Genomic DNA, 8,115 nt, shown 5'->3' with positions numbered 1-8,115 from the left:
ATCTGTTACCTTTTTGTCTAACATCATTTGCATCATTGTGGACACTTTACTACTGCTTTCAGTAAACGCCCCGCCTGAGTGTGGGACACTGTGAGCGATTCTTGATTACCTACCTTTTCCAATTTGAGGGACAAATCTCATTTATTTTATAATGCTATAATAAAAGCTAAGTATTAATTAATCCAGATCACTAAAATATGACTTCTATGATTTATGCGAGTGATTATATGTGAAAATTTATTTTCATCTTCAATTACCTGTGATTTATTTTAATTTTTTTGTTTTTACCTTTATAGGACAAACCTCTCCTTCCCCATGGGACAATGTGCAAAGCGCAAATCGCCCAAAGATGTGGCGAAGTACATTATGCACTTTGTCCCAGGTGAAAGGAGACGTTTGCAGCAGCAGTGAGTGAATGGGCCCTAATAGCCCTGTGTGCCTGTCCTGTGAGATGTGATCCCTATGCTAGGTGTACCTGTGTGTGGTACTTCCGGAAACACTCCCCTAAGTATAGGGCAGGGTGGTCAGGGCAGTCAGGACAGAAATAGCGGGTGTCACGCCTTATTCCACTCCTGCTACAGACACGACATCTTTTTCGGGGTGACGGTTGGGTTGAGGTACCAGCAATGACATTGGGGAAATGTCGCTCGTGTAGACGGCTCACTACACTGGTGGTTGGGGCCACGGAACCTCCTGGATACAGGAGGTTCTCGATGATCTCTTCCTGAAATTTGAGGAAGGATCCTGTTCTCCCAGCCTTACTGTAGAGGACAAAACTATTATACAGAGCCAATTGAATTAAATATACAGACACCTTCTTATACCAGCGTCTGGTGCGTCGGGAAACTAAATAAGGAGCCAACATCTGGTCATTGAAGTCCACCCCTCCCATGTGAAGGTTATAGTCGTGGACTGAGAGGGGCTTTTCAATGACACGGGTTGCCCGTTCTATTTGGATTGTCGTGTCTGCGTGAATGAAGGAGAGCATGTAAACGTCACGCTTGTCTCTCCATTTCACCGCGAGCAGTTCTTGGTTACACAAGGCAGCCCTCTCCCCCCTTGCAAGACGGGTGGTAACGAGCCGTTGGGGGAAGCCCCGGCGACTAGGTCGCGCGGTGCCACAGCAGCCAATCTGTTCTAGAAACAAATGCCTGAAGAGGGCCACACTTGTGTAAAAATTGTCCACATAAAGGTGGTACCCCTTGCCAAATAAGGGTGACACCAAGTCCCAGACTGTCTCCCCACTGCTCCCCAGGTAGTCAGGGCAACCGACCAGCTCCAGGGTCTGATCTTTACCCTCATAGAGCTGAAATTTGTGGGTATAGCCTGTGGCCCTTTCACAGAGCTTATACAATTTGACCCCATACCGGGCGCGCTTGCTTGGGATGTATTGTTTGAAGCCAAAGCGCCCGGTAAAATGTATAAGGGACTCGTCTATGCAGATGTCTTGCTCAGGGCTATACAAATTTGGTGTTAAGGTGGTCTATGAGGGGCCGAATTTTGTGGAGCCGGTCAAAAGCTGGGTGGCCTCTGGGACGAGAGGTGCTGTTGTCACTAAAGTGCAGGAAACGCAGGATGGTCTCAAATCGTGTCCTGGACATGGCAGCAGAGAACATGGGCATGTGAGGAATTGGGTTTGTGGACCAATATGACCGCAATTCATGCTTTTTTGTCAGGCCCATGTTGAGGAGACGGCCCAGAAAAGTTTTAAATTTGGAAACTTGGACGGGTTTTCACCGGAAAGACTGGGCATAAAAGCTTCCCGGGTTGGCGGCTATAAAGTCCAACAGCTCCGCAGTCAAGAACAGCTCAAAAAATCTCAGGGCCGAACCGATCTGAGCTGTCTCAACCCGAACTCCAGACTGGGCGGTGAAAGGGAAAACTACAGGTGCGGCTGAAGTTGGGGACTGCCAATCAGGATTTGCCAGCACCTCAGGGATTCTAGGGGGTCTACGGGCCTGTCTGTGCGGTGGCTGCAACGGAGTAACTACTGCACGTGCCACCGTACCAGCTTCAACTGCCCTTCTGGTGCTCGCCACTTCACCATGTTGTACGGCAGTGCTGGTACTAGGTCCAGGGTGGGCTGCGCTGCTGGTGTATGCCTCACCACGTAATCCGACAGTGCCAGCCCCACTCTGCTGCCCTTGAAGCGGATCCTGCACAACCTGTGGTCTAGCAACACGGGGCCAAGTACGCCTGGTGCTATCAGGGACCTCAACCTCATCATCCGAACTTTGGGTCAGAGAGCCACTGCTTTCTACAGGTTCGTATTCTGACCCGCTGGATTCGTCAGATGAGGGTTCCCATTCCTCATAGCAACCAATGACGCCGTGCGCTCCTGCTCTGAACAGGAATCCAGCCCGGCATACCACGGACCGCTCTCGGCCGCGTGCATTCGGCCTTAGGGTACTTTCACACTAGCGGCAGGACAGCCTGCCGGATCCGTGCTGCCACTATTTCGCCGTGCTGCCTCTCCGTCCCCATTGACTATAATGGGGAGGGGGGCGGAGCTCCGGCGCAGTATGGCAGTGCGCTGTGAAAGGCCACCGGACGAAAAAAGTTGGACCTGCAGTACTTTTCGTCCGGCCGCCTCTCGCTGCGCACTGCCGGGGCTTTGCCCCCTTCCCCATTATAGTCAATACGGACGGAGCGGCGGTCCGGCGAAATAGCAGGCGGAACAAATCCGTCCTGCCGCAAGTGTGAAACTACCCTTTATGCCATGGCAAGCCGGATGCCTGTGAAGGCGTCCGGTTGCCATGGTAACCATCGTGGCTGACACAGCAGCGCAGCGCCGGGGAGGCAGCTCCATCCCTGGAAGAGGTTAACAGCTGCCAGCATGGGGTTCCACTTAGCCAACAATGAAAAACTGAAAGAGAGGGAAAGGGGAGAAGCGGGGGGGTAGAGACAGTAGTTATCCACAGCAGGGGGGGGGAGGGGAACAGTTATCCACAGGGGGGGGGGGGGGGTCGGCACAGTAACAGAGCACCGCAGCACCATCCCTGGAAGGGGTTAACAGCTGACATCAGAGAGGGAAGGGGGGGGGGTCGGGACAGTTATCCACAGCAGGGGGGGACGGGGGTCGGGACAGTTATCCACAGCAGGGGGGGGTCGGGACAGTTATCCACAGCAGCGCAGCCCATTCTCACCATTCACTGACCCTGGCTGCGCTGCTGAACGATGGCAGCTCCCCTCCTCCACCACCTGAAAGGGGGGGTCGGCACAGTTACACACAGCAGCGCCGACCTCACCATTCATTGATCGGGGCTGCGCTGCTGAAGGCTGACAGCTCCCCTCCTCCTCCACCATTCTCTCCCTCTACGACCGCTGCATACAGAGCATGGCTCTGTTTGTGAAGCGGCAACGCTCTGGGCATGCGCGGCATTGGGCGGCTTGCGCGCTCGTGTGATGACTGAGCGGCAGGCAAGAAGAAAGAAGAGGAGCTTATGCGCAAGCGTGGCCCAGGGACTTGCTCCAGAGGAGGTGGACGTTTCTAGGGGAGACCAAATCAAACACTGGGGTACAATCCACAATATTTGACCTAGAAAGGTAGAAATTTAATAATAGTTTATATTGGCAAAAATGATCATTGGCACATACTTAATGAAATACAGTATGATCATTAGGATGAGAATACCCCTTTAAGTTCAATGTTTTGTTAATCTGAATCTTATGTGACAGATCAGAACACAATAGTCTAAGTTGGTGAAGTGAAATGAGAAAAATATACAGTACAGACCAAAAGTTTGGACACACCTTCTCATTCAAAGAGTTTTCTTTATTTTCATGACTATGGAAAGTGTAGATTCACACTGAAGGCATCAAAACTATGAATTAACACATGTGGAATTATATACATAACAAAAAAGTGTGAAACAACTGAAAATATGTCATATTCTAGGTTCTTCACAGTAGCCACCTTTTGCTTTGATTACTGCTTTGCACGCTCTTGGCATTCTCTTGATGAGCTTCAAGAGGTAGTCACCTGAAATGGTCTTCACTTCACAGGTGTGCCCTGTCAGGTTTAATAAGTGGGATTTCTTGCCTTATAAATGGGGTTGGGACCATCAGTTGTGTTGTGGAGAAGTCAGGTGGATACACAGCTGATAGTCCTACTGAATAGACTCTTAGAATTTGTATTATGGCAAGAAAAAAGCAGCTAAGTAAAGAAAAACGAGTGGCCATCATTACTTTAAGAAATGAAGGTCAGTCAGTCCGAAAAATTGGGAAAACTTTGAAAGTAAGGGCTATTTGACCATGAAGGAGAGTGATGGGGTGCTGCGCCAGATGACCTGGCCTCCACAGTCACCGGACCTGAACCCAATCGAGATGGTTTGGGGTGAGCTGGACCGCAGAGTGAAGGCAAAAGGGCCAACAAGTGCTAAGCATCTCTGGGAACTCCTTCAAGACTGTTGGAAGACCATTTCAGGTGACTACCTCTTGAAGCTCATCAAGAGAATGCCAAGAGTGTGCAAAGCAGTAATCAAAGCAAAAGGTGGCTACTTTGAAGAACCTAGAATATGACATTTTCAGTTGTTTCACACTTGTTTGTTATGTATATAATTCCACATGTGTTAATTCATAGTTTTGATGCCTTCATAGTCATGAAAATAAAGAAAACTCTTTGAATGAGAAGGTGTGTCCAAACTTTTGGTCTGTACTGTATAAATAAAAACTATTGTTTAGAAATAGATAACAGAAAATTGCCATGTGCGTATGTATTCACCCCCTTTGTTAGGAAGCCCATAAAAAGCTCTGGTGCAACCAATTACCTTCAGAAGTCACATAATTAGTGAGATGATGTCACCTGTGTGCAATCTAAGTGTCACATGATCTGTCATTACATATACACACCAGAGGCTGCAACACCTAAGCAAGAGGCATCACCAACCAAAGACTGCCATGAAGGCCAAGGAACAGCTAAAAACTAAAAGGCACGTTGTGAGTTTGTGAAAAGGTATGTGGGAGACTCCCAAAATCTATGGAGGAAGGTGCTCTGGTCTGAGGAGACTAAAATGGAACTTTTCGTCCATCAAAGAAAACGCTAGGTCTGGCGCAAACCCAACACATCACATCACCCAAAGAACACCATCCCCACAGTGAGACATGGTGGTGGCAGCATCATACTGGGGGGACTGGGAAACTGGTCAGAGTGGAGGGAAAGATAGATGGTGCTAAATACAGGGATATTCTGGAGCAAAACCTGTACCACCTGTGCGTGATTTGAGGCTAGGACGGAGGTTCAGCTTCCAGCAGGACAATGACCCCAAACACACGGCTAAAGCAACACTTCAGTGGTTTAAGGGGAAACATGTAAATGTATTGGAATGGCCGAGTCACAGCTCAGATCTCAATCCAACAGAAGATCTGTGGTCAGAGTTAAAGATCGCTGTTCACAAGCGCAAACATCTAACCTGTAGGAGCTGGAGGTGTTTTGCAAGGAGGAATGGGCAAAACACTTATCCAAAGTGACTTGGAGCTGTGATTGCTGCAAAAGGGGCTCTACAAAGTACTGACTTTCGGGGGGTGAATAGTTCTGCACATTGACTTTTCCTGTTATTTTGTCCTATTTGTTGTTTGCTTCACAAGAAAAAAAACAAAAAACATCTTCAGAGTTGTGGGCATGTTCTGTATATTACATGATGCAAATCCTCAAACAGTCCATGGTAATTCCAGGTTGTGAGGCCCCAAAATACAAAAAAAGTCAAGGGGGTGAATACTTTTGCATATATATATATATATTTTTTTTTGCCTCCTTAGGAGACTTGAACCTGATGTCCTTTGATCACTGTAAAACTTCTGTGTAGGGATTTTTACTCGACCAGGGAACCGTCTCCTGCTACCCTCATAGATACCCAATTTGGAGTGTCATCTAACCTTCTATAAAATTAGCAATTTTTACCGGGATTCTATTTCATCCTGCTAGAGGCTTTGGGACCTTATGACAACCACTTTGCACCCCACAATTGCGTTCTCGGGGTGCCCACTGGTGGACAGAGGGGAACCTCTTCCTCTGTCTAACTGCTGTGATGTTGCAGTCGCTATTAACCGTGGCACCTGAGGGGTTAAACCGCCAGGATCTGAGTTTTTGCCGATCCTGGCAGTGAGGGCAGGGTGCTAGCTGTCTAATGCATCCTGGTGCGGGCACAGCTCCAGGACCTGTGGAATAGTTTGTCCCTCAGTGCTAACTACCCCCTACTATTATTAGCATTGGGACTTAGAGGGGTTTATATCACTTTTTATATACACCCCCTTAGCATGTGGTATCTTCGGAAGGAATCATACTCACCGGCTTTCCACCGCTCCGTTCCACGATCTTCCAGTCCTTGGCTTGTTTACTTCCAGCCGGGATTTGGACAGGGTCACATGTGCCGCTGCAGCCAATGGCTGATTGAAGTGATGACGTCATTTTCCATAGGTATCATACACTGAGGGACCCTACTAAAAGGCGACCAGATATTGGAAAATATGCTCCCATCCCCAATAAGCCCTATAAATATGTGCTGGGAAATAAAGATTTCAGATATTTAACAACCTAAGTTAAGTCTGGGCTGATATATATCTCCTGATCAGAAGCAAACCGGATATTCATTGCACAGAGAAATATTCACGGGTTGGAGGTCTGATGCCTCATCATATAACCATTATAAACCTGCCGGAGAGAAACCGCTAACAGTTTGGTGTCAGAAGGTGGGATCCACCAAAATACAGTATCGGGTAAGTGATTCTATATTTAAGATATATATTATTACAGCTCTATACTGTAAGAGTGGATTATTTGAACCCGGTAAGCGCTTCTGATAAGCGTCTCCCAGGAATCTGATATTCCTAAAGAAATAGAGGGATCTAAAGTCCCGCAGGAATCTGATATTCCTAAAGAAAAAATGGGGTCTGTATTCCCCTAATCAGAAAAACCCTCGGCCTTTTGGCTAAGATCAAGTGTAGTATCTGTTCTTATCAGTCTGCCCTTTCTTGCCGGCCCAGGTCCTTGTGGGTACCCCCTGCACTCTGCCTTTGAGCATCGTTGATTAAATTCAGCTTCAGCTCACTGCTGCTATTGGGTGTAGAGCTATTCCCCAGGGAACAAGAGTGCTCTGGTATCTGACATCCTCTTGGCCTGTGGCTTAATAGTCTTGGTGTACGACGTTAGACAGTGCTTACTTGGATCTCGACAGCCCGAACATGACGACTGGAAGAACTTGGTCTTTCCACATGCAACATCTCTCAAGTGCAACTTTTTAAGTGCACAGACTGAATTATACCAGAATGTAATATTATGGATATTGATTCCACTTTGTCATCACTGCTTACTGACCATCACCCAATTCTCTCATCTCCAGGTATGATTGCATTGAAGCTTACTGCTACACCCAGCTTTTCCAGTCTGATATTGTCCACCCCCTCTCATCTCTCCTTCTAAATCTTGGTATGATTGCATTGAAGCTTACTGCTACACCCAGCTTTTCCAGTCTGATATTGTCCACCCCCTCTCATCTCTCCTTCTAAATCTTGGTATGATTGCATTGAAGCTTACTGCTACACCCAGCTTTTCCAGTCTGATATTGTCCACCCCCTCTCATCTCTCCTTCTAAATCTTGGTATGATTGCATTGAAGCTTACTGCTACACCCAGCTTTTCCAGTCTGATATTGTCCACCCCCTCTCATCTCCCCTTCTAAATCTTGGTATGATTGCATTGAACTATTAATGTCTCTTATCCTGCTGGATTTATTGAGTATTTGTTTACATTGACTATTTCACCCCTGTATCTGGTGCTATCTTGATTAGGCCATATGTAGCCCCCTCCCCTCTTGGTCACACCTGATTGATCACTGAGTGGTATAAATCTAAGGTCTTAGGTCTTTTCAGACCTTGGTCTTTCCACATGCAACATCTCTCAAGTGCAACTTTTTAAGTGCACAGACTGAATTATACCAGAATGTAACCAGAAGGGGACCACAGGTATTAACAGACATAGTCAATGCAAACAATGTTTAAATTTTTCCTCGTACTCCTCCTACTTGTCCATAACCTCCTGAAATACCCCCACATCCATTCACCCAGCAAGGAACTATTCATCTCTTCGTCCATCTTACCTTCTCATCTGACCGCTTGCACA

General features: G+C 47.3%; 1 pseudogene; it reads left to right on the top strand.

Moving 5' to 3' along the window:
- Window positions 1-6,906: 6,906 nt before the first annotated feature.
- LOC122937441 lies at window positions 6,907-7,108 on the top strand (annotated as a pseudogene).
- Window positions 7,109-8,115: the final 1,007 nt, after the last annotated feature.

This window comes from Bufo gargarizans, chromosome 4, assembly GCF_014858855.1.
Source record: "Bufo gargarizans isolate SCDJY-AF-19 chromosome 4, ASM1485885v1, whole genome shotgun sequence".
Taxonomy (NCBI): domain Eukaryota; kingdom Metazoa; phylum Chordata; class Amphibia; order Anura; family Bufonidae; genus Bufo; species Bufo gargarizans.
Note: the sequence above shows the minus strand (reverse complement) of the source record. Positions and strands in the feature narration are given on the sequence as shown.